Source organism: Neopsephotus bourkii, unplaced genomic scaffold, assembly GCF_033783945.1.
Source record: "Neopsephotus bourkii isolate Nb327-2 ecotype Australia unplaced genomic scaffold, CSIRO-AGI_Nbou_v1 NB_318, whole genome shotgun sequence".
Classification (NCBI taxonomy): domain Eukaryota; kingdom Metazoa; phylum Chordata; class Aves; order Psittaciformes; family Psittacidae; genus Neopsephotus; species Neopsephotus bourkii.
Genome location: NW_026900826.1, coordinates 10072160 through 10098739, shown reverse-complemented (window position 1 = coordinate 10098739; position 26580 = coordinate 10072160). Strand labels below are relative to the sequence as shown.

The following is a 26580-nucleotide window of genomic DNA, read 5'->3' as shown; positions in this document are numbered from 1 at the left end:
GTCCCTCTTGCTTTGCCTTCCTGACCTGGCACAGGTTTGGTGTCAGGGCTTTGGTACCAAGGGAGCCAGGGCAGGAGGATGCTGAGTGGGGAGAAAGGGAAGGATGAACTTCTGGAGAACCTGGCTTTGGATAAAGCCAACCTTTTACCCAGCTTGGCCCTGGGAAGGGTTAGGGGAGACGTTAATAGTGCCAGCTTCACAGGAAGCGTCTCTTCACACAAGGACAGTATGTTGGATGATTTCCCATGTTTAATAAATAGGATTAAGCCCAGCAACAACAGTGCTCACTGAGAACTAGGAGTTCAGCTCCCAATAAACTCTTTAGTTGGCAAAATCTTCTTATGCTCAATTGTTTTCTCATTTAGCTGGGAAAAACTGGAAGTAGCTGGTTTGGCTCGATCCAAACCAATCTTGAAATGTGATTTGCTTGGGTCACTGGCCACACTGACAACTCTTGCAGCCACTGGAAAAGGGAAGGAATAACCCAAATCCCAAAGGCAGCTTTTCTGAGCCGCTCACTGCTGTGATGCTGAAGACAATGCTGGATGCTCTGGCTGACCCACACTGAAGACCTGTCTCCTTCACACTGTTGCCTTTGGTGAGCTTTGGAGAAAACCCTTGCTGGGAGGAGACTGGAACCCAGCAGCAGCATTCCCCTCCTGTCAACCCATGGGTGAAGCCGGGTGCTTGCAGCAGGCTGGCATTTCACACCTTGGCGAGGGTGACATTTTCCTTGCTGCATTTCCACGTTGGGAAGCTGGCATTTCACCCCAAGAGGAAGCTGGTATTTGTGAGGCAGGGCACTGGCATTTCATTCATTGTTACCATCCAGTGATTCAGACAAGGTCTCTTAGCCAGAAAGGTCAGCTGGGGCTCTGCTGTTCTTTGCTGCTTTTCTTTCCTTTCTTCTTTTCCCCCTCAGGGAAAGAGGGAAAAACAAAGCCAAGCCATGCACCAGAACCACTGATTGCCATTTTTCTCACCTTGAAAATGAATGTTTGCTATGCTACATAAAAGCTAAGGCTTTCCATAGGCTATCTTGCAAGACTGTCTTTTGTTAAGGTCATTATTTTGCTTGGAGCTCCAAAGGTGCAGCCCAGAGCCTGGTACTTGTGCCACTACAGCATGGGTTGCACCAGCGCTCGCCCTGGTGCTCACCATTGCTCCAGTAACCCTACATCAACCCCTTTCTTGGGCTGAAGAGCTGACCTGAAGCCCAGATTAACCTTAATATGTTTCAAGGAGCCCAGACCTGCATCTTTTCTGGCCAAACACCAGGTTTTGCCCCCAGAGTTGCCCTGGGGCAGGTGATTTTCCATTGCCCATTCCCACATGGGCAAGGGATGAGGAGCAGAAAGGGGAAAGCAAGTGCAGGTCCCTGCTGTGACTATGGGGCTCTTGTTGGACTGGGGCAATGTAGACACTGCCAGGGCCTGGGGAACGTATATAAAATCAATGAGAAGCTCTTAAATTGTGCCTGAACCTTGCAGAGAACAGCATGAGGAGTGCTGGCTGCAGAGATGTATTTGCTGCCACTCCGCGGGCTGTGGTACATTCATTAAGTATCTTAAAGATATATACACCCCCCAGTTCACCTCCTGAGAGAGCCGGGGAATTTATATCCCCTCAACCATGCCATCAGTCACCAGTGACAGCACCACTGTGGCACTGCACAGTCAGAGAGGCACAGGCCTTGGGGAGGGGACTGCCTTGGACCCCTGTGCACTGGTTGGGAAAAGGGGACCCCATTCCCTGCTCTTGGGATGGAGGGTGTCTTGCACCAGGAGTAGCTTGATGCACCCTAATGAGCTGTTCAGGACCCTGCAGCCGGGTTCTGCATCCCTTTGCTGTCCAGCACCAAGCGCATCCATCTCTAATCCGGTGGTCAATGGTTCCTCCTCTGCCATGCGGACCTGGTCCCCCCCTTGGCATGCTGCTTCTGCTCCCAGCCCTGCTTTGGGATGCTGGGAGCTGTCCAGCTCCACCCTGTGCATGTAAATGTGAGAGCCCAAAGCCTTTGTAGGGAAACTGTGCTGTGCCTGACTGGATGGTTGTAGCCGTTACTGGAGCAGACAGACATTGAGCAGGATGAATCCAGCGACCCACTCAATGTTTTGAGCTGCTTGGCTTTTCCTCCCTCCTCCGCCTGCTCTGTCAGTGATGCTTTGGGCTGGGAAGATGTGATGGGGCCATTTAGCAGGAGAAAAGCCCATCTAGGAGGAGCTGGGTGACCCTCCTGCCCTGCCAGCCCTGCCCAGACCCCATGGCCTCCCCTTTCCTTCCCATGCTGACGTCTCCCTCTCTGGTGCCTTCTGCTGTCAGCCAAGGTGCACATCAGTTGATGTAGAAACCTGGGTTTTACTTCTTCATCTAATTTCTTCTGATTTCTTCTTTCCCCTATAGCAGCTGGGAACCCACATTATCCCGTAAGAGCAGGAGAAAGACTTGTCAACCTTTCTTACACTCTCCTTGAGATGAAAATAAGTTCCTGAACCCCTTATAGTGCTTTATTTTCTGCTGCTTCTGCTACTCGGAGTGTAATTTGACTGACTAAAGGATCTTGAAGCTAAGAAAAGAGGAAAGATAAAGTAGAGCAATAATAATAATGACAAAACCTGGTCCCCAGAGGCTGTAAGGGCCTGGAGGCTCAGAGCCTGGCACCAGGGTAGGTGTGAGCCTGGCTTTTGTTCCCCAGCTCTGGAGGCTGGTGCTGGGAGTGGGGACATCGGCTCTGCAGAAATGGGATGCTTTTCAGGAGAAGAAGGGTATTGTGTCCCCTGTGATATGGAAATGAGTGGGGAGGGAAGGGCAAGGAGAGAGGATTTCTGATGGTAATGAGGCTTTTCTTGCCTTGCCTCCATCCTTCCCTTTCAAACGGAGGATGGGGTTTCAAGGGCTGTTGTATTCTTCTTGTTTCTGGTGTTTTTTTTCTAACCCTGCCTGTTGTGGGTTATCTTTAAGATAAAAGATGGGAGTTGCAATGAAGGGGAATTTGGGGAGGGCTGGGAGATGCTGCAGGGGTTATGGAGCTGGGGAGGATGCTATGACCTCTCATAGGTTGGATGGGCTTGGGAATGTTTTTCCTCTCCCATCCCACAAGCCTCAGCATTGCTGGAGGTGGATGTGACCTGCTAAGCTGGAGCAAAGGCTGGTGATGAGGGCTGGTGCCATCCCCAGGCACCTTGTCCCAGCTCTGCTGTCTCCCTCCACAGCCCCTTCACTGCTGGTGTCCACAGGCTCCTATGGGGACACCCAGGACTCTTGGATGTTGCTTGTGAGCAACTTTATAGCACCTCCTTTGGAGGAACAGCCTCTCCTCCCCTTGAGATAGCTGAAGACAGAGTATTCCTCCAGCTCCTAACTTAGTGACTGCAATAGTACTTTAAATGCCCAACAATTGTACCTTATTTCTTGTCTGAGCTTGTCTAGATTCAGCCTCCAGCCACTAACTCTGCGGGCATTTATCTGTTGCTTTGAGGGATGCTCTGCTATTCCAAAGCTCTTCCTCACGTAGGAAGCTGCACTGCTTGATGGAAAGGGCTGGGCACAAATTTCCTGTGCAAACAGTTTCTAGTGGAAAACTGTCATGTAAAACCTGTGCTCTGTGTGAGAGGTGAACTTCCTCCTCTGAACAGCCAGTGCTGCCAGCACTTAGCTCCTGCGGGAGCAAGGTGAGGAGCCGATGACTCAAGGGGAGGTGACACTGCTTGAGCAGAAGATGCTTCCCAGGCAGTTGCGGGGTTGCTGCTGCTCACCATGTGCTCCATTGTCAGTGCTTCTCACTCGTTGTTGATGTGCAGAACTTCACATGAGCCTCCCAGGGCAGCTCCCATGGGACAGGAGCTGCTTTCCCCTCCTTCCCCTGCTGCCCTGCAGCACAGGACCACTGCAATATGGCCCATTTCAGAAAGTGCTGATTCAAACCCCAGTGCTGCTGTGCCGGGCTCTGCGGGTCAGAAGGCCTTGCAGGTCTAATCTGCCTGGACCTGGAAGAGATGCCTCATGGCGAGCTTTGCTGGTGTTTGTTCCAGAGCTGCTTTATTTAGCCAGGGCCATGGAACCGTGCTGGTGGTTGCCCCCTCCATCCTGCCCAGCAGACATTGCTGCTCACATGTTTGATTTTACCCTTCCTAATGTTATAAGAAGTGACAGTAAATCCATCCCGTACGCACAGGACCGTGTGGGGTGTTTAAACAATCTTTCACATCCAGATGTGAATAGCTTTGGGGTGTCTCCTGACAATGTGGGTTGGTGCTGGATATATTACACCGTAAAAGTTAATGTTTGGAGTCTGACATTCAATCCACAAGAGCAAGTGAGCGGCTGGCAATGTGCTCCGCTGCATGGGGCAGCCCCATCACCCATGGGTGCTGGGACGGCGTCTGAGAGGTGCTGGGGATGTCTCCCATCAGACCTCCTTGCAGACACCACTGTTAAAGGGATGTCATATGCAGCCAAGAGTACCCATACAGCTTGTCTCCACCTCCAGAAAGCCCATTAGCCTGGGAGGAGCAGGAGGGAGAGTGAAGGGACATGGCAGAGGAAGATAAGGCCAGGGAGTGGAGGATTTGTGGGAGTTAATGGGCAGTGAATTGGCTTTATGCCCCGGCAGGTTCCCATTTCCCTGGCACTGTGCTGGCTCATCCGCATCCCAGTGCAGGCAGGGAGCATCTCCTCGAGCATCCCAGCCTGCCACGGCTGGACCACTGGCTGCCACGAGCCCTTGAGCACAGGGAGCTGAGGTTTGCAGCTCTGCTGTGCTGCCCTGGGACCTCTGGCACATGGTGGTGGCAAAAGCAGAGGTAAACGAGGTTATTTCAGTGCTGTCCCACTGGTAATACTGAGGGAGATGCTTTGGTTTAAATCAAACCTGGATCAAAGCGGAGATGGCTCCTCTGCTGGTTGGGGATATGTCTGAGCTCATAACATGAGGACAGCGTTTACTACTTAAAGTCATCTCCTTGCTCTGCTTCGGTCATCTGTGCTCGCAGGACAACTCAGTGTCTGCTCTGCTTCATATTGCATTGGTTTGGAGGAGCTGGATCTCGCTGTGCCTTCTCCTCTGGGCAGGAGCGGTGGCCAGGCTTGGGCCATGCCCTCTGAAGGATGCTGGCTCTATAGGAGGGTTGTTTTTGAGGCTTTCTTGGGCACGAGGGCTGCAAAGCAGTGGTTTACTGCTGTGCCTGTTGGCATTGGGGCAGGGTGTCCCCGCATCGCCTCACACTGCATAGCTGGGACTTCCCTGTGGGAAGCTGGGATGCGCTGGGGACTTGCAGTAGCATTGTGGCTTTCTTCTCATAGGGCACTTAGAGGCCATCGCCTCAGCCAATGCAGGTATTTTCCAGTGCTTTTATGAGCTCTCCAGCTCAGAGGTAACAGCTCTTCTCCCTGTGCTTGGAGAGCACTCTCAGCAGCAGCATCGTGACCGCTTAAGTCCTTCACCATGGCCACTGTATCCCCAGCACGCTGCACCAGAGAGGGCTCAGGGCTCCGGGCTCCAGCAGGCTGAGAACATAACAACAATGCTTAGAATAGGGTCAGGAGCATCCTGGATGGTGGCACACTGGGGCGAGGGGTGAACAGCCTGGGAGAGCTCCCCAGCAGCAAGGGGACATGGTGGGATGGTCACCTGCAGGCCAGACCCTGCTCCTGCAAGTCCTTTTCCTTGCTCGTATTCCCTTGCATGGGCTGGGATGAATGAAGCAGACTTTGCAGCCCCAAATCCTTTAATCTCCAATATCCTTAACAGTATTAGCCAGACTACAGGAGTCATACACACAGTAATTGCACCCAGCAGAGGACACGCTCAGAATTTCACACTGGAAGGAAACGTATTCATTTTCTCCTGTCTCCCACCCATCTATGCAGAAGTACATGGGAGTCATGATAAGGATACATTAAACACACCAAGGAATGTCACAGCATGCTCTCCTGGCTATTAACCTGGGCAGGCTTGCAGGAACTGCTTGGGGTGAGATCTGTTGAATGGGGGGTTTAACACTGGTGCAGATATTCACTTTTCACCTATTTATGTATCCTGAAGAAGCAGGGCAGTGCTGGGCACCAGCACAGGGATAGAGCTGTGAGGTGCCCCTTTGGGTCTAATTGTCCCAACCTCCAACAAACCACCATGGTCCTTTGTGTGTGAAATGGGTCATGGATATTGATGCTGCCCAGGGACCTGCCTTGGCCCCGAGCAAACACAACTTATTGTGGGTTGTGGCTGATGTAAAGCATCCCCTGGAGGACCTGGTGATGTTGTTAAAGAAGCTTCTTCATCTTAAGTATCCCACAGCAGAGTCTCAGGCTTTAAGTCAAATAAGGTGGTTTATGTGAATGGTACAGCAGCAGAAACAGCTTGAGCTGGTGCTAAGTAAGTTAGGCTAAGCGATTAATATCCTTTATTTCCTTCCCACGTGAGGAGCCAGATCCTCATCTTTACAGCTGGGTGTTTGCACGCCCCATGCCCAAAGCTGCTCCTGTTTGCAGAGCTGATAACTGATGGGGAGAGGGCTGTATTGTCTGAGGAATACTTATGCAAACGAGCACAATGGCTTAATAGGAACACCTGGAGAAATCTCCAAAGAAAGCACCGTAAATTCCCCTTTCCTTGGATTTATGAGCAGGTTTTTCACAGATATTGATGGTTTCCCAGGCGCGTTGTTGTGAGTCCTCAGCACAGATTTGCAGGGCGTGCTCCAGGAGCTGATGAGGCACTGGGAGAGGGGAAGGGTGATGGGGCAGCCCTGTGTTCACCCTGGGCCTATGGCCAATCCACTGAAGCACATCTCTCCCTCTCCTCCTTTCCAGGTTCCTCGCCTCACCAGCAGGTCCTTGCAAGATTTCAGCTCTGGTAAGTGCAATAGCGTTTCCTTCTCGGTCAGAGCGTGCTGGGGCTAGAGCATTGTGTGGGGCTGGAGGAGCAGTGGGGCTGGGCACCATCACTAAGCATGGAAGAGCCCAAGGTGGGCTGAGGAGCTAGCTCTTGGCACAAACAGAGGCCCTTGTGCTAGTGCAGATATTTCCCTGCCATGTGAAAGTTGGCTGAGATACTTTTATCACTGGTTTTCCATAATCCGCAAAGGGAAAGTGAGGGAGCATCTTCATAGAGCCATAGAATCCCAGACTGGTTTGGGTTGAAGGGACCTTAAAGCTCACCCAGTTCCAACCCCTGCCACGGGCAGGGACCCCTTCCACTGGAGCAGCTTGCTCCAAGCCCCTGTGTCCAACCTGGCCTTGAGCACTGCCAGGGATGGGGCAGCCACAGCTTCTCTGGGCACCCTGTGCCAGCGCCTCAGCACCCTCATAGATAAGGCAATGAGATATTCTTTCTAATGTCTAATCTAAATCTTTCAGCCTAAAGCCGTTCCCCCTTGTCCTATCACTCCATGCCCTTGTAAAAAGTCTCTCTGGATCTTTATTGTCAGCTCGTAAACTTTGATGGATTGGAGCCAAAAACTTCAGTTGAGTAATTGGCCTGATGACTGCAATAAAACCTTGAGAGGGCTCTGTCACCACAGCAGCTCTGGGTGGGATTTGGGGGACCTTTGGAAGGGTAAGAGGGTGAAGCAATGGGTGGGAGGAGAGCAAAACCTCCCAGGGGACCTCTGCAGAGGAGCCAGGCTTAGAGGAGCATTTAGGACCTGAAAGAAATGTGAAAACCAGAGGTTGCAGTCCTTTACTGTGAGCAAGCATCATCACCTCTGACCTTTACAGTGATGGACTCCTCTCAGGCCACCCACTCTGCCAGCAGCCACACTGCTTGCCTTCTCAAGCATGAAGTTTCCCCTTCCTCATGCTGGAGTGCCCGTGCCATTCCGTGTTTGACGTTTTCACACTTGCAAAGTCCCTGTGGGTTTTCTAACCATACACTTAATGCAGCAGAAAGGGCCCTGCTGCAGTGCTGGGATGAATTAGCAGGACTGGCTGGCAAGCAGCAGGGCTGCACTGTGTTGTGTTGTATTTGCCTTTGCCCTCTGGATGTTTTTCCTCTTCAGAAACATGTATTTATCAGAAGAGCAGCTTCTACATTTGACACTACCTGTTGGAGTGATAATTGAGTCCCACCAAAGGTGTGGACACTGTCCGTATGCCCAAGGCTCTGCTGTCCTTGTCCCAGGTTGCATGGTGCCGTTGAACCTCAGAGTGTCTCTTTTCCTTAACAGAAAATGGTTTGCTAGCTGGGGCTTAAATACGTCAAAGGGAGGAGTAATTATGGTGGTCTCAGAGGTTTGGGTGCTGCTGGTGTGACATTGCTCTAGGACAAAGCTGCTTTGGGATGGGGACAACCCTGCCCAGGGCATATCTGACCATGGCAAGGGGCAAACGATGGCAAACAAATGACTGCAACAATGGTTGCTTCTTGCCATCCTTGACCACATATGGTTTTCCCAGTCCATCCCCATGGTTTCCCAGCTGTGTTGTTTGGTGGCTCCCTGGGCTGTTGTCCGTGTTAGAGTGTTGGGATGCAAACTGCTGCGCCAGCTCTGTGTCACAAATGGTTGTAAATCCTGGTTGCTGCAGGACTGATGTCCTCTCCTGCTGCTCTCTCCTGTGCACCAGCACATTAGGCTGTCTTGGCCTGCAGTGCAAGCAGCGTCCCTGCCTTGGGAGCTGCTCCAGAGCTCTGCAAGCAGCAGATCAGTGGTTGAGGAACTGACCAAATGACTTTCCCATGTCAGGGCTGTGTTACACGGGGAAAATACAGCTCTGCTTTCCCAGGCAATTCCAGGCAGGACGGGACCTGCTTGTCCCCAGAAAAGGGGTGATGGAAAATGGCCTGGAGGAGGGGGAGAGGGGGAAGAAGGGGGTTGGTGGTGGAACTGCCTCTACTGAAGCATGGTAATTGGCTCATGGCTGCTTCTCGCTGATCTTCTTACACCCCTCCCATTGCACATCTCTCCCCAGCCGTGGCCATGTGTGTTAGCAGAGATAAAAGCTGTCTTCCCACATGGGGCTCTTCTCCCCCAGCATCCTTAATCGTGAGCCAATGTGGCAAACAGCCTTGCAGGGAGATGCCCTGGGCTCGGCTCCTTGCTCTCCCTCCCTGCCTTTTGCTTCTGCTCCTGCTTTCCCCAGCACCTCGGGGCTCCCCACAGCCCATCACGTGCCTCTGATAAATGAGCTTCATCTGCACCCAAAATTAATCACATTGTCATGCCGGCAGAGGAGGAGGCAGCTGCGCCGAAATGCCTCCATCTCCGGCTAATTTATCACAGCGGCTGGATGCAGTGCTGCTCCGCAGCTCCCACCGCATGGGGACATGCTCCAGAGAGGCGGCTGGTGCCGGGAGCTGGGATGGCTGGGAGCGAACACGTCAGGAGGATGTCTTCTCCTCCTTCCCGGAGCTCAGCTGCTCACTTTCAACCAGGAGGACCTGGCAGGAGGTTGCTCGCTGCTGGGTGATGCTGCTGGTGACAGCCTGGCTCCTCAGAGCCACCTTGGACCTGGGAGCTGGACGATGCTCAGCACCCTGGAGTGGGAGCCTACTGGGGAAAACAGATGTGAAGAGATTATTCCAGGACTTCCAAAACCAAGGTGTTCGAGGATGGTGGAAGCGGGATGTACTTGGCCAGGCTGACGTCTCCTCTATGTTTGATCACTACAGTGCTGCCTGACAGAAGCAGAGAATTCACTGGCTGCGTGCGCACAGTGGGCTGGTGTCAAGGCACAGGACCCGCTCAGGTGCCAGATCCTGCTACAAGACATTTGGGATGGGAGTTGGTTGCGGTGTTCACTGCTGGTGTTGCAGAGGGATGCACACCTTTTGGGGATCCACATCACCCTTCTTGCTCGTTGCCTCTCCATCGCAGTGTGAGTTTGGCTGGGCAGACCCTCTTTTCCTCAGGCCATCCCTAGGACAGGCATGGGTTTCTCCAGTATATTCACTCTCGCTTGTCTTGTGGCAATTAATTACTGATTCCAGACCAGATTTGGCTCTGGAGTGCTTGTTAACTGATTGGATGCCTTCCAGCAGTCTCTCCACGATGGGAAAGTCACGCGTTCCTTGTCAGCTCCCTGATTGCTTTGTCCCGCTGCAGTCAATGGGAGCACCTTGGAAGAGTTCTCCTGGAGCTGCTGGCAACATGGGATGCAGAACAACAGGCAGCAAAGCAAAGCACCGTGGAGATGCTTCTTACTGCTGCTGCGCTTCAGTGGGCTCCGAGCCAGTGGAAGAGGCTGCAAACCTGCTCTGCCCGCTGGTCCGTGAGGGTTTCACAAGCGCTCTCTTTGCAGACGTTGTCAGATGTGGTTTTTTAACTTGTGGCCCAGCAGAAATGCAGGGAAACCGCTGCACTTTGTGACCTGAGGCTCTGCGCTGCCCACGTGTTGCTGTCGTGGGGAGAACTGGTCCCATGTCTTTAGAGAGAAGAGGTTTTCATCAATAAAAATTGAGCTGCTGGTGCTCCCAGCAGCTCACCCAGAGAAACAGCGAATTGCTTTTGTTAAAGCCTTAAATCTTAACTCGTAAGGACATGGGCTCCTTTGCACCAGCAGTAAGCTGGCTTTTGGATAAACACAGTGTTTTGGGGAAGGGGTGTTCTGGGTATCCTTCCAACATGTGCTTTTGATAGCCCCATGGGGTCTCTGCCCAACAGGCACCAGGCAGCTGAGCAAGAGGGGGCAGAAAGCTTTTCCTCCCTCCTCCTCCCATGCTTTAGAGTGGTGCTGGGAGCTGTGCTTGTGCCTGTTTCGGAGCTCTTGGGGTGTGTGCATGGTTGTGAGCAGGAGGCACGTGTGACCTGATCTGTTCCTGGGCTGCTGCTGGTGCTGGGACAGGGCAGGACCTGCTGCCATTGCCTGGCATTTGCCATCCCCTTGGCTGAGAGGGAGCCTGGCTACCACTCAGGGAGCACAGAGGATGCTCCAGGGATGACACTGAGCCACCTGAGCAAAGGGAAGCACTTGTCTGCCCCCAGAATCAGCTTTTCCAGTCTCCAGACACTGCCAGAGCTTGGGAAAAGCCAATAGGAGCTCTTTTGAAGTGCTTTCCCATGCTCTGCAGTGATTGCTACGGAGGTGCCCAGGCCTTTTAGGACTCAGAGTTCAGTTTCTGGAAGGACCTGCTCCTTAGAAATTCAGATGAACTGTCTCTGCAGATCCCCATGTACCAGCACCAGGGCAACGCTCAGGACTGGAGCTGACACCAGCAAATTTCCCACTTGCCGTTTCCTAGGTGCAGTAACTGTGCCACAAATGGCATCAGACTAAACTATGCATTAACAGCCCTGTTTTCTGATCCTTCAGTCATTTGTCAGTGCCAAGAGCCTGGAAGGGTTTCCTTGGGTGTAGTCTGGCCCCACGGTAATAAATTGGGGTGGCAGCGGAGGCTGCGGATGGGCAGGGAGTGCCAGAGGAGCAGGGGATGCCACCGCATCCCTATCAGCACTGGGAGATGGTGCTGAGCCATTCCCCACCAGGCTTTGCAAAACAGCTCCGGGGCAGGTTTGTGGCATCTCCTGTCCCTCTGTCTCCCGTAGGATCCATGTGGATACCATGGATTTTAGTGGCATCGCGATGATGTTGTGGAGAGGGCTGTGCTGTGACGTGCTCTGGAGCTCTGCCTCTCAGGCTTGGGCACGGTTTGTGTTTCCTCGAGGCTCTGTGCTTTTGGGCAGAGCTGGAAACAGCAGCCTCCCCGGGGGGCCGGTCCTGGCACACTCCAGAGCCAGCTCAAGGGAGCTGGCATAACCTGATACGACTCTGCAGAGCCTGCTTTCTAGTCCCTGTAATTAAACACCCAGCTGTTGAGATCTTTTATGTGTATTCAGATTGAAACTTGGCAGGCTTGCAGTGGCAGGGAGCTGGATTCGGTGACCAGGAAGATCTATTGTGCTGTTAAAGCAAACTCCATTATACCCTGTCCAGGATGGGCAGAGATCTGAGGGGCACAGAGTTGCTTTTATGGGCTGATGAGATTGTGTAGGAAAATGTGCTGTGTTGCTGCTGATGCACAGCCCATGGGCAGGAGTGAGTAGGGGCTTCCTTAGGGGTGAGGCCTCCAGAAGCCAAAAGGAGACCCCAGAGCCCCTAAGGGCCATGTGTGAGGCTGTGGTCTCAGAGGGAGAAAAGGGCTCATTCACTGGAGACCTTCCAGGCAGTGCCTGAGCTGAGCTTAAGTCCAACCACCTCATCCCACAGGAGCTGGCAGGAGATGGCTGAACCATCCACTCTTCTCTGAACCAAACCCCTAAACTCGAGGTTTGTCCATCAGAAGCAATAATGCACCAAGAAGTAAATATCACTTAGAGGGTTTATGGGAGACATGCTTCACTGGTCTCCTTTTTAATCAACCCCCACTTTCCCCAGTGGGGACCATCAGGCTGTGGCCATAAAGAATGTCCCCCTGCATCATGGAGCCACACGCGTGCACGTGCACACAGCATACTCAGGGATGCAGAGGCAGGGCAGCACAAAAGGCTCCGCTCGCGTGGCTGGAGAGCTGAGGAAAATCGTTATTTTTGCACATATATTTTTATATGGCAATTTCCTGGCTGCATTGAAGGAAAAACCGGAGTTGCACAAGCTGAGGAGTGAGTTCCCGGTACAAAAACCCAGCGTGTGACTTCTTTATGCAGCTGAAGCGCAAACTCACTGTGGCCATGGGCAGACGTGCTTGGGCATGGCTCACGTAGAGGGGAGAGCATCCCATCCTGGTAGGACCCATGAACATGTGATGCCATCAGCTTTCAGGGAGTGCTCAGCTGAGGTTGAGCAAGGGATGAGCTTGGCTTTGAGTGAATCTTCCTTTCCCACCCCGAGTGCTGGGGCAGTGATTTGGGGTCTGGCCCTCCCCAGTGTGGCTGGACAGGGCTCTGTGGCTTGCGGACATTCGTGAGCTCTGACAGTGGAGCCAATGTGATTAAGGGCATTCCTCACCTTCCACTCAGTACTTATTAACATTTCCCTTCTAAGGTGCTCATGAGCACGGCTCCGTCTCTCCGCAGCGATGAGGGATGGCTCCCCAAAGGCTGTGGGTGCTGCCTGGCCGGCCATGGGGCAGCGCAGGGAGAACTGGCACCCATTCCAGCCTTGCTTCCATCAGGGAGTCCTATTTATACCAGGATGGGAGCTCAGGGAGGGCAGCTGCCCTGGTTGAGGGAGGGTGAGGCTGCCTAGCTGGTAGCCTGTGAACAGAGACCTACAAACAGCTTCTCTGTGGTGTCACAACCCCATCCTCTGCACAGGCAGGGAGAGAACCCAGTTTTGGAAGCCTCCTTCCCAGCTCTCTCAATCCAGGGCCACGAGAGATATTTTTATGTGGTCTTGAGACAAACTGGAGCAGGTGTTTCAAAGCCTGCATGCAAATAACCCCTCTGTGTGCCACACACAGAACCCCTCACTCTTGGCTCTGCTGCTTCTTTGCTCTGCTCTGTGCTCTCCTGCTGCTCCATGTCCCTCCTGAGGATGCCTGTAGCAGGCTGCCACCAGCACTGACCCCTGCCCAGCCAAGTGTGCTTGCAGAAGGTGCCTCTAGACCTTCCGTGCTGTATCCCAGATGGACAGTGTTCATGTGGCCTTCCAATTCAGGAAAAAAAAGAATGGAAAAGTAAAAATAGCAGTTTTAAATACAGCATTTCAAGAGAAACATCCAGTGCCACAAAGGGGATGTTTGGGTTGTGTCCCATTGCTCAGCCATGGTCCCTTATGCACTCATGGAGCCCATCTCCAGCCCAAGGCATGTGGAAAATGGCAAATAGGGATGTGGGGTGTTTAGCTGAATTAGAACCAAACTTTGTTGTCTTTTTAGTCACAGAACGACTTTCAGTGTCTTTTAGACACCAAAACATGTCAGCCTATGTCGAACCAAAGCAGAAAAGCATGTTTGATTTTATTTTTCCTGAATATTTTAGGTCTTCCACCAAGGAAAAGTGAATTTCCTATGGAAATTGCATTTCCTGTTTGGAAACAGGTTGTTAACATGCCGATCAGCACTACTGAAGGCTGCTTTTCCAGGAGCTAATACCTGAAGATTGACTGATTTCAATATTTAGCAAGATGCAGCCTCTGATTCAGCTTTTCCCCTGCATCATCAGGGCTTTTGTGCTCTTCCTTTCTCCCGTGTGGATGCTCCGGAGAGCCTGGCTCAGCGGAGCCGAGGAAGGGCTCTCCTCTCTATCTGTTTCCATGAAACCTCCAGGAATTTAATATCTCTGAGATTTCCAGCTGTCACTCACACGCTGTTGAATCTGACTGCTGAGTCGGGGAGTAATGAGCGGAGGCAGACAACACGTGGGGCACGTGGTGCACAAACCTGGTGTTCTTAAGGGAACCATACCAGAAATCATGTAAACCCTCCTAAAAACACTGCTTTTCATGGGTTTTGCCTTGCTCTGGCTGCAGGTAGCTGTTGGTGTGGTCTGCCCTGGGGTGGTGGCACCGGATGGTGCTGTGGACAGGATGGGTGCTCTCACAGACACGGTCCTTCTGCTGTGACACTGTGTCTGTGTTAAAGCCATGGCATGAGCATCTCCAGCAGTGCTGTGTGGTTTCAGGGCAGACCCATCATCTCAGAGCCATCATAAAGGAGATTTTCATGAAAGCACTAATTGTGCTTTTATAGTATACTGATACGTGTTTATTACATTTCAGGGTGAGGTGAGATGTTAGCAAAAGAGTGGAACAGCCATTAACATGCCTGTTAAAGTATTGAATGGTGCTGCCATGAAAATGACCTGGGCTGATTGATGAAGTTGCTGCCTGGCCTTCGTGTCCTGCTCCAGGACGCATTGGTGGGACAGGGATAAAACACCCTATGGCAGGTTTGGAGGTGATGCCTGATCGCTTTGTGCAGCCTGTGTGCCCCATCTGGCTGTTTGCAAGGGGGATATCAGTGCTGGGGGCAAAGGGGAAGCAGGGACATGCCATGGGAGCAGTGGAGCCTGTTACTGCACTGGGAGGAAGCATAAGCGATGCTGCCTGAGGCATGTGGTGCTGCCTCGTGCTGCAGGCAGCAGCAGGCAGGAGGAGGAGGAGGGCTGCTGATGGAGGCTGCAGCTTCTGCCCAAGTCTCTGCTCTCCAGGGTCCAGCTCAGCTATGGGATGCTTGAAGAAATACAGAGCCACACAATTGCTGCTTGTGCCTGCTTTTATCCTCCTTCCCTGCTCCTCTCTGTCTGATGGCGGGCGGCCCAGAGCCAGGCTTTTCATGCTTTTTTGTCTTTTTTAGCAAGAATAAGTCTTTTATCCGTTGACTGTGAGACTGTGCTGGAAACAGAGTCCTACAGATCTTGTGGGGCTTTTTATAGCCACCTTCATCTCCCAGGTTACCTGTCTGAAGCTTGGGTTGTGCCCTGAGTTGGCACCGCTGGCTAGGACAGAGCTTAAACCTGAATGGAGGCATGGATGCAGGGATGGGGACATGGGGGCTTCACCCCTATGGCATGATGCTGTCTCCACTCACCTTGCAGTGAGTGTAATAGGAAAAGGGAAGTGTGTGGATGGGAGAAGGTAGATGTACAGCAAGGAAAACCAGCTCATTTTGCTTAATTATGACTGACTGTGACAGCCTGCATCTTTAGTTTGAAAAGTATCTGTGAGGTGCGGGCTGCTTCTCTCAAACGGGCTAATTATGTTAATTAAAATGCTTTCTTTATAGCAGTTCTGATTAATAAAAACAGTTCCAGTGCTCTCTTTAAACACGCTAACCTTCTGTTGTGCAGGAAAACTGGCTTTTCTCAGCAATTTATGACTTTTAAAAGAGATTACAGCGGGACAGCCTGCTGCTTTCACACAGTAACGCTTCCTCCCCGGGGGAAGAGCAAGGCAGCCCACCACCGCAGCACCCCGCTCCCGGGAACAGACGGGGGAGAGCACTGGGGCAGCAGCGCCGGAGCAGGCAGCAACATGTGCCCGTGTGGGAGCCGCGCATGGGAGGGAGGCGTCGGGGAGCTCGGCGAGAGTGCCAGGGAATAAAAATACCACTTATTCCTCTAATTGCTGTTTATTTCCTCTGCAAAGGATGGGGATAATTAACAAGCTCCCAATTAAGAAAAAAACTACGTGTAGGGGAAAAACAGGTACGGGTGCCAAGAGGGCAGGGTTTGCGCTGGAGCATGGTAGGGGGCGATGGGGTGGTCCCTTCTGCTGACCACACATGGGATGGGGCCCTTCGGGGACTCAAGGACTCTGAGGACCTGAAGCTTTAAGTTGAAACAGGGGAAGTTCAGGTTGGATCTAAGGAAGAAGTTCTTTACTGTGGGGGTGCTGAGGCGCTGGCACAGGGTGCTCAGAAAAGTGGTGCATGCTCCATCCCTGGCAGTGTTCAAGGCCAGGTTGAATAGAGCCTTGGTGACATGGTTTAGTGTAAGGCATCCCTGCCCATGGCAGGGAGTTGGAACTGGATGATCTTAAGGTCCTTCCCAGCCCAAACATTCTATGATTCTTGGACATGGTGGTTCCCAGCTCCTCACCAGAGACCTTTACCAAGGTGATGGTTGTGCTTCCAGAGGTTTTTAAGGTTCAGAGCTTGCGTGACCATTGGTGTTGGGCTGGTTGATGCTTTGTCTCTTGGCTGGTTTGTTGATTCTCAAAGGGGTTTATTTCTTGTGTGTGGAGGTTCAAACCCCCTGAGCATAGTCTGGTGTGGGTTTGGAGAGTGGCTGAGCATCTACCACCCTCCTGCGGAGCAGCGGCTTGGTATCTCTGCAGGTAGCTCTTAAAATACTATAAGCAGGCAGCCTGGTGCATCACCAGTTGCTCACGTAGAGGGTAGAACTGTCACTTGTCCCCAAACACCAGTCCTGCTGCCTTGCAGGCAAATGGGCCAGAGGGGCTCAGAGGAGTTTGTGTCTTGCTGTTGTAGATGAGGAAAGTGAACGCCTGTCCCTGGTTCTGTGAAATACAGCCTGTGAAAGAGATGACGGCATCAGTTCGCCATCAGTCGTGACCCCTGACGGGGTGGCTGGGTGACTTCACCGGGCTCACTTGCAGGGTGAGCTGCTGGTGAGGGAAGAGGGGCTGCACGGAGGCTCCAGGGCCACCACCCACTGACACATCACTGGGAACCAGCCTTACAATGGGCTTTGCATGCCCTAAGGCTGCTCCTGGCACTGCCCTGGGTTTGGAACCTCCCCTGGGCACCCAGCAAGGCTTGGCACAGCTCACTGGGCAGGCTCTGCCAGCCCCATGGGCTTTGATTCCCTGCTTGTCTCCTGTTGTCACCGCTCCTGTGCCTTCCATCCCTCCTGTCTTTCCCAGTCCCGCTCCCCATCTCCTGCCATGTTTGGAGTCTTTTGGGACACCATAAGGATGTTGTATATAGGCCAGCAGGCGAGGGGACCTGGAGGTGATTTCCATGCACAGGCAGCACTGCTCTCCAGCACATTGGCACCCCACAGAGCTCGGCAAGCAGTCATACAGTGAAGCCATCCAGAGCTTTCCTGCAGGTAACCCCCCCAGCTTGGAGGTTACAGCTGCCTCAGTGCACCCCAGCACGACTCCAGCCCCCCCAGCACAGCTCTTTCCCTGCCCCGCAGGCTTGGCTGGGGCTGGCTGCGCTCCACTCTTCCCCTCGCTGCCCCATTTACCTCTGCTATATTTACATGTCTATTTTATGATTTCAATTTTTAATGCTTCTGCTCTTTGAAGATGCTTAATGCTTTGGAGTGGAACATTTTCTTCTGAGTCCTGAGTGCCAATTGAGGACAGACCAATAAATCAACTAATAACTGGAACCTCATTTTCTGCTCCTGTGGCTGCGATTTAACCCTCCTTGTGCTGCCTAGGTTCTCCCAGTGCTTCCCATTATCCCCAGGCAGGACTCTGCTCTGTTGCTGGGCAGGCACTGCCTGTACTGGGTGTAAACAGCACAAGCGTTTGCACGCTGCCTGTGCTGGCTCTCAGCATCCCTTGCCTGGGTGGTGTCAGATCTTTGGTTTCTCGTGCTGGGCTGTATCTCAAGTGATGGTTTCCAGCTCCCACCTTCTATTCTCTGCCATCACCACCAGCCCTAATGCCCCATTGCTGAACGGTCAGCAGGGCTGGAGATCAGCAAGGCTGCCTGCAGAGGGTCTGGCAGGTCACCCAGGCTGTTCCCAATCCCAGTCCCAGGCAGCCCCTCAGCCTGGAACAGCCAAGTGCCAGCTTTATGGCTTTGCGGTGATGCAGAATCCAGGCCCTCTCACTGCGCCCTGCAGGAATGGCATCCACAGAAAGCCTCTTCCCTGCTGCTTGCGCAGATGCTGAGGAGCCCAGCAACCTGTGGCAGACCTGGAGGAATCCCTGAGGAAGGCATCGCATCCCTGTTTCAGTGGCACCTGGAGCAGATGAGCTGCTGGTGCAGGAGAACCGGCACTGAGAGCCTAACTGAAAGTGGCAGATCTTAGGTAAATCCTCTTCCCAGCTACTCACCCCAGCCCATAAGGGCTGAGGGCTTTCCACACCGCTGCCTCTGTTTGTCCAGCTCTGTTTACTGCGGTCAGTCATATCAATACCATCTAATCCTTTAAGGAAGCACCTGCTCTTCCCCCCTTGCTGTGGCATCGAGTGCTGCAGGTTGCTTGCAGGGTGTTATGCTTGAGGATTCAGTGCTACCCCTGCCCTGACGGTATCTCCAGGTACCATCCTGGAGCCAGGCTGCTGGGCTTACCTCGCTGTACTGCCTTTATTGCCTGTTGAATTATGAAAGCACTGCTTGCATCACCTGGCAGATGGCCACGGAGCTGCCTCTCCTCTGCTCTTTAACTTCTGGCTTGGAGGCGTTGCATGCATTAGCCTCTGCTCCTCTACATCTGGAGCCAGGCTGCGTCCGAGGGCTGCGCTAAGCTGGTGTGGCCAGAGCCCTGGGGAAGCCCTGGCTGTGCAGGAAGCAGCCAGCCCTGATCCCCTCCCTGCAGGCTACTGCATCACTGCGCTGCTGTACAGCAGAGCAGCAGGGTGGACCCTGGTCCTTGTCCTGTGATGTCTCTCTGCACCCTGGCATCAGTCTCTGGCTTTGGCACTGCTGCCCTGGAGGGTTGAGCAGTGTTCTGGAGGCTCTGCATCTGCCTAATGATGTGCTGAAGCTTCATTAAATGCTCCCTGAGACAGGCACTTGTCCACTGGTCCCCTTCTGCTGCTGCAGGCACACAGGGCCACATAGTAATGAAACGAGGCCATGGTTATGCTATTTTCCACCTTTTTATTTTAAGTAGGCTCCTTTTCAATATTGGGGTTCTGCTGGGATGGGGGGGCTGGAGCCCCACAAATGCATGTGCATGGCTCTGGGTAGGGGCTGGGGCTGCAGGTGCCTGCTGGCAGCAGGGGACAGGGCACAGCCAGGGTTTGATTCCTGTTTCTGCTGTCAGAAGTGATGTGTCCATAGGGAGCTGTGCTGGTGTTTCGCTCTGAGCAGCTTGATTTTGACAAGCCAGGAGTGCCAGGCCTGGCTGGCAGAGCTTAGGTTGCCCATTGCCATCTCCATCATTCCCAGTGAGTGCTGGGGAGAGGATGGAGAAGTGAACAGGGCCCTTCTCCTTCCAGCCTCGTGCTTTATTGCGCTCCAATGGCCCAAGTTGTGTTTAAACATGATTATAATGGGGTGACATGGTTACAGTTTCCAGACCCATACACAAATGCTTAATAACCCAGGGGAATGCTTTCTGGCTTGTTAATAGGGCAGGAAGGAGCTGTTCTGCCCCTTCCCCTGGTCCTGTGCAGGCTGAGCATGGGGAAGCATCTCAAGGCTTCAGCCTGGTCCTCTCTCTGCTGGGGTCCTGGTAGTGGAGGGGCATCCCCTCCATCCCCTGCCTCCTCAGACAGGCACATCTGTGCCGCCCCCCACCTCTGGAAATGGAGGCAGAGGGTATCAGGGATGAAGTTATCCATTGGAAAACGCCTTTTTTATCAGGCTGTGTTATCAGTGTGTAGCAAGCATTCAGGTGGGAGCCTATCAAAGCAAATCATCCTGGCTTCCATCTGTTGACAGTGTCCAGGAAATTCAAATGTGTCTCTGTGATTTGACGTGTTTTGACTTTTATGTTTTAATTTAATATCCAGGTTATATTTAACGTTTTATGATGGTTTGTGTTGGAGAAATGAAATGCTTTTACCCTGACTGCAGCAAAATGCCTGAATGTTTCCTGGGGAAATGTGAGCGCTTGGGTTTATCCTGAGCCCTGTCCTGGGGGTGGTTTTGATTGACTGAGTTCAGTGCAAAACAGGGAACTTCACACAGACCAGGTACTGCAGTTCCTGACAGATTTGTGGCTTTTTGGTTACATGCACCCTGCAAAGGGACACCTGAGTCCTGGAGCAGGTTTCATAGGATCCCAGCCTGGTTTGTGTTGGAAGGGACCTTAAAGCTCACCCAGTCCCAACCCCTGCCATGGGCAGGGACCCCTTCCCCTAGAGCAGCTTGCTCCAAGCCCCTGTGTCCAACCTGGCCTTGAGCACTGCCAGGGATGGGGCAGCCACAGCTTCTCTGGGCACCCTGTGCCAGCGCCTCAGCACCCTCACAGGGAAGAGCTTCTGCCTAAGAGCTCAGCTCAGTCTCCCCCCGAGCAGGTTCAAGCCATTCCCCTTGGCCTGTCCCTACAGGCCCTTGTCCCAAGCCCCTCTCCAGATTGGCCTGGGATGGAAGTGTCTGGGATGGAGGCCCATGTCCTGTGCTGGTGTGGGGAGGTGGTGGCACATCCCTGCAGGCAGAGCTCAGGGCTGCCGGTGCCTGTTGGCTGCCTGTTGTGTGTGCTCATGCATGCGCATAGGGACAGGGATAAAGCCACTTTCCATGGAAGTGGATAACCCCCCCCTCATGGCAGCTTGTTTGCTGCTAGGATTGCAGGGCTGCCTGGCAGGGCTCCACACCAGAACTTTGCTTGGAAGATGCCACCAGCAATAGCCAAACCCATTTGTACAGTATCAGTTGACAGCACATTCCAGCCTCCAACCCTGTTGAGGGGGGGAAATCATCCCACTGATATATGTGTTTCAACACCAATTATCCAAGCCTCATTTGCTCTAGACTCACAAGACCATGTCCCATGACGTCTATTAATTGCATTAAAAATCTCTCATTATCCTAAATCTCCGGGATGCAGTTGCTCAGGCCCATGTTTCTGGGAGGGCACACATGTGTGACAGCATGGGATGGAGAATGTCCACATCCTCCTACAGGGCACATCCAGCCACCCCTGCAGGCAGGGCCTGAGCCCCTTCAGGTTGTGCTCTCCCAGTCCTCAGCCCCCTATGTATTCATACCTGGGTTGTACCTTATGTGTGATTGGGGCACCGGGCAGGATGTGACCGTGTCAGGGCACACGACATGAGCGATGCTGCCAGGGCTCCGCACCACACGCTGCCAAGCATGAGCCGTTTGCCTCCTCTTTGCCAAATACTTATTGTTCCTGCTTTGAGCTTCTGCAGAGCAGGGTTTGCCAAGGCTCCAACATGAATCATTAATTAATTCCTGGAGGGTTTTTTTTGTGTGTGTGTGTTGTTTTGCTTTGATAATTGAAAACAGGGAGAGGGAGGCACTGTAGGTGCAGGAGAGCAGAGATGCATTAGGGACTGCTTCACCATCCCTGGTCAGGAGGGTGCTGCTGGTGTCCTGCTTGCTCCTTGGGCTGGGTTATAGCTGCTCCAGGTGCTGTCAGCACCCAGACCTCTGCCCTCATCCTGCCTGCTGGGCTCCATGTGAGAAACCTGTGGCTGTGAGCATCCCTCTCCCCTTGTCCTCCTCCTGCACCCTGTGGTATGGTAGAGTCTCCTTCAGCATCCCTGGTGCTGGGGGTGCCCTTTGTCAAGAGCCTTGCTTGACAAGGGACCCCCAAGGTTGAGCAATGGTGGGGAATTGCTTTGCTTCCTTTGGAAATGTCATTCCCTGAGGGAGTCTATGGCAGTGCTGGTGAAAGCTCAGCAAGGCACCAAGAAAAGGCTTGAGAACGAAAAGGCAAGTAAAAAGGACAGAAAGGTCTCATTAAAAAGAAAAACACGCTTTCATCTGCTGGGGCAGCCTTGAGATTGTGGGGAGTGAAGGAGGGCAGTGAGGTCTTGCCTGGAACCTGAAAACCTGGCTTCTCCTCGAATGCCACGTGCTCCAGCCCCTCATCCTCCCAATGTGTCCAGTGTTTCAGTGCCTTGTGGGCCTGGGGAGCCCCAGGTGGGTTGGTCTTATGGTCCATACGGTCTTATGGCCACGGAGGGAGGGCAGAAGCAGCAAGCCCTGTCCCAGTGCCCCACAGCCCAGGGGCAGCAGGAGCAAGCTGTGCTCAGGCCCAGAGCATCCAGGAGCTCTTGCCGTTTCCACTCACTTGCTGGTTTAATAACTTGTTCCTTATTGACATTTTTATTCCGAACACAGGGGAAAATGCCAACATGGTAATTGCAGTGCATGTAAAGCAAGGCACTCTGCCATATCCTCCAGATCATCTCCTTCCCCCTTTCCCCAGCTCATAAGGACCAGGTGGAAACGAGCGGTGGCTTGGCTGGAAGGTGGGATACAGAGACCCATGTGTGCCATGGAGCTGCCACTGATGGATGAGTGGGACATGGGCACCATCCGCTCCTCTGTGGTGACTCGCAGGGCAGCAAGGGCTAGGAATAGCACCAGGTCTAATTGCTCTGCTAACAGCTAGACCCACTGCCTCCAGGAACACTTACATCTGTGGTTTCTAATACCATCAGAAATCCCTCTTGCTCTCATGTTTACCAGCATGCAATCACAACCCCTTGATGTCTGCATAACAGCCTTCCATCTCCTGGTTCCCCGCAAAGAGTGACAGAGCTGTAACAGTCTGGGAAGAGACAAACAAGAAGCAAAAGCCCACTGGGATCCAGGGAGAAATCTGTGTCCTGCAGGATGGAAATCAAAAATAGAAATGCTCTTCCCTCCCTCCACCCGAAAGGACTCGATAAACAGATAATGTAGGGAATTTTGCGAAGCCACCGCAGCCACCTCTTTTTCATGCAGCAAGCCAGAAAATGTTTACTGCATGAGCAGAGCAGAAGCTGTAATGTTGTAAAATGATAGTGCTGGGGAGCCATCTGCTTATTGACTGAAGGCTGGAGCACGGGCTTGCTGCTAGTGTCTTACATGGATGTGTGTGCATGCATACGTGCCAGGGATGCATGCTGAATGCGTACTGATTGCTTATGCCTGGGGCTGTTTGTTCACACCTGGACACACACGAGCATGTGCTGTGATGTGTGTGTAAGGGCAGGATGGGTGCCCGGAGCTCTGAGGCACATCCCGCTCAGCAGAGGCACTGATGTGCCCCCTTGTGCCCTTGCAACCTGCTTGTCTCAGCTTGGCTCTTCCCCTGTTCGTCTTGACGTGGTTTCTCATCAACCAGCCAAGCCCCTGAGCCCTACCTGTCGCTGTCACCTTCTGTGATTTGACTGTTAACAACACTGTGGTTTTCCTAAATTGCGCTGTCACTCATGGCCAGCGAGGGACACCATCACTGGAGCCACAGGTTCCGAGTTTTCCCTGCTCTTTGGAGCAGGGTGTTTGCATGGGTGGGATGCACGGCACCAGGGCTCCCAGGTTAGCTTGGAGTAACCTTGGGGTGCTGCAGGTTACACTGGGATGGGCTGTGGTGGTAGAAAAGGGAAGGTGAACCAAAGGAGCAGATCCATAAGCTCTGGGGCTTTCAGGCTGGCTTTGCAGCAGTGTACAGTGACAGGAGCATTTCACTGGCACAGCACCAGTGTGGGGCACGTTGGAGGGCTCAGCACAGACCTGTCATGGATTTGCATCTGATGAGAGCCGCCTCTTGCTAATGCCTCTGAGCCACATCAGCACACGGTCACCTGCAGTTAAGTGGGGGATTATGCATGTATGAATGGCTGGCATTGAACTCCTAAACCCTCCAAATCAAATCCCGCCCTGCAGAACGGCGGCACCGTTCCTGCTGAGGTCAGGGGGATTTGTGGCTCTTGTAAGAGAGCCAAGGCTGTCTTTCCTTCCCTCGTTGAAGGTCGTGCCACGGTGCCCTCAGCATCTGGCTAATGCAGCTGGTGCCCTTCACCCATACACAGACTCGTGCCTGCTGGGGCCATGCTGAGCCCCTTGTTGGTGTCCCACACAGTGGGAGCAGCAGGATCTCTGCACCCATCAGCACAGCAGCCTGCCTGCAAGAAACCAGCCTGTATGTCTCGGATGCAGTGTCTTTGTGGCACTGCATGCCTTTGTTTTGATGTTAGGAGTGGTGAAATAACACTCTTGGGACAGAAGCAGAATTATGATATTGCCCTTTGGAATTATTTCACAGTCAATGTAGCTTTCCTGTTCTCTCGGTGGTATTTTACCCAGACATTGCTCAAAGGATCACTGTCTTCTATTAATCCATTCCTGTTGATGCACCAAATAAAATGCTATATTGCCCCTAGCACTCCTGCTGTCCATTTTGTTTCCAAGGAGCAAGCTGCCACCGTTCACGGCGTTGGTCTGCTGCTGTGAATGATGATCGGCTATTGCAGAACAGGAACGGGGTACAGATTCATTCACTCTTCTGCTCTCTCACAAGCTGCTCTTGTATTATTGATAACCCAGGGCTGAGTGATTATTGCATATAGAAATCTATTTTCATTTCTTATGATTGCTGCAGTGATTAAATGATGTGCCAGGTTGTACTTATCCTGGCAGTGATTAGGCGCTAAAGGACTTATCTGCAGGGCCTGGCTTGGTGGGACAGGACTGGTCTTTGGCCAAGACCCACAGCAGGATTCCGGTGCTTAATTTCCCTTTTGGTGGGTATGGGTCCTGGCCTTGAGTTCAGTGCAGTGCGGTGGTGTTGGAATTGTGAAGCCTCCATGTTTCCCAGGAGAGCTGTAGCCCCAGTAGCACATGTCAGGCTGTTGACATGGATTTTCGTGGCTCACTTCCCTTTTGTGCTCCATCAGAGCGGTCTCCAAGCTCTGGGATTGTTTGCTCCAAGCAAGTGACTTTGCTTGGGTGGCCAGAACCAAATCCAAACTGTAGTGTTGCTTGTTTTATCCAACCCGTCCCATTTCCTATAGAATTGCAAACTTTGGGCTGCAGTTACAAAGGCTCCTAAAGACGGAGAGAGGAGCTGAGAAAGATTAGGTGTCTACACCCTCTTCACTTGCCCTGCAGACACCCATCTGCATATTAAATGTCTTTCAGTATTTAGCTATTATGGCCAGGTAAAGCTAATTGCATGAGTAATTCTGTTGACTTAGTTATTCCTGTAAACATTGACAGACTCAGCCCCCCCATTACTCAATAGAAAACACTTCCCAGCAAAAAAACACAAACAAATTGCTCTTCATATCCTACCATTTGAAAATAAAAATATCAATAAGGAGCGAAGTCAGAACTGCATTTTAGATTCAAGAGATTATTCAGCAGAAAGCACGAAAACAACGAAGCTCCTCTGAGTATGAAAATCAGCACACGCAGACGTACTGCATTTTCACATCACAAAATCTCAATACCCAAGATCAGTAGAAAGCTAAGTAGAAAATGCTTTTTATAGGATTCAAATTCCAATTAAATTAGAGCAGATTATTCAACAGGAAAGCCTACAAAATGAAGTCTCAGTTTATGTATTGGAAAGCAAAATGCAAATATGTTGCTTTCCAGCTCGCAGGTTTTCAGCCCAAAAGACAAACTTACTTCAGGTAAGAATTATTTCATTCAAATTCTGGGGGAATCGATTCAAGGAACTGATCCTCAACTGAGTTATTCAGCTTTTTTATCAACAGACTTATTTCTCCCCTCTTTATTCTTAATTTGCCTATTCATAAATTCCACCACTTTGTCAGTCACAAGAAATACTTTCCAGTAGCTTTGACAAAGCAGAAATTAGCAGGGAAGAGAGCTGGCACATAAACGCCTCACTGCAAAATACTTCCTTGCAACGTAAGAGGTTTTTCTCTTCCTGGAGCTTTGATGCCAGCAGAAATCAATGTGATCATCTCAGCTCACCACAGGGATTCTACCCAGGCCTGGGGGACAGTCCCTGGGCTGGCCCTGCTGCAGGGGCTGGGTAGGGGGTCCAGTGCCACCACTCCACCCGGGATCCCCATTGGCATCTCCAGGGGAACAGCTTTGGTTTTAGAAGCTCTGCTTTGGGCTGAGTGGTCCTGCGGGGCAGGAGAAAGAGCTCTTTGGTAGACAGCTCTGTTAATCCGTTTCCTTTGCTCTTAAACAGTGGTATCTTCTTTCCAGCCTGCAATTGCCTGGCTTTGACTTTGAGCCATTGGATCTCATTACATGAGCTTGTGTGGGTTGTGGGTGTTTCTAGGGGAAACACCAGTGATCATAAATCTTTCCTTTTGATCTACAAACATCAATCTCTGCTGATCTAAAGAAGACTCAAAGGTTACAGGAAGAGTTTGAGTCATAGAACTTGATAAAATTCTGATCTCTGTAATATTATTAGGAATTGGGAAATATTTTAACAGGGGGATTAAATCCATCTTTAAATATAAAACTTGAAAAGGAGGAAGGGATTTGTTCAACTGACGCACCAGAGCAATGGTAGGACCTCAGAAACAATTTGTAGAACCTCATTAAATAGGAGGAGGGTCTGTGAATCTGTGCAGCTTTCCAAAGAGCTCTGAACCTTCCTTTTTGCTCCAGTCTGCAGCTATTTGCTGCTGCGTCCACCTAGCAGTAACCTGCCTGCAAACACC

General features: G+C 52.1%; 1 protein-coding gene across 2 annotated transcripts in view; it reads left to right on the top strand.

The window, feature by feature from the left end:
• The window catches only part of LINGO1 (leucine rich repeat and Ig domain containing 1), a 443400-nt gene that overhangs the window by 39081 nt on the left and 377739 nt on the right, over positions 1-26580 (top strand). Inside the window, exon 3 of one of the 2 annotated variants that reach the window (XM_061347698.1) lies at positions 6811-6853. The exons of the other annotated variant lie outside the window; for it this stretch is intronic. The gene's annotated coding sequence lies outside the window, so the exon portion shown is untranslated. The remainder of the gene's footprint in view (positions 1-6810; positions 6854-26580) is intronic. 2 annotated transcript variants of the gene reach the window in all.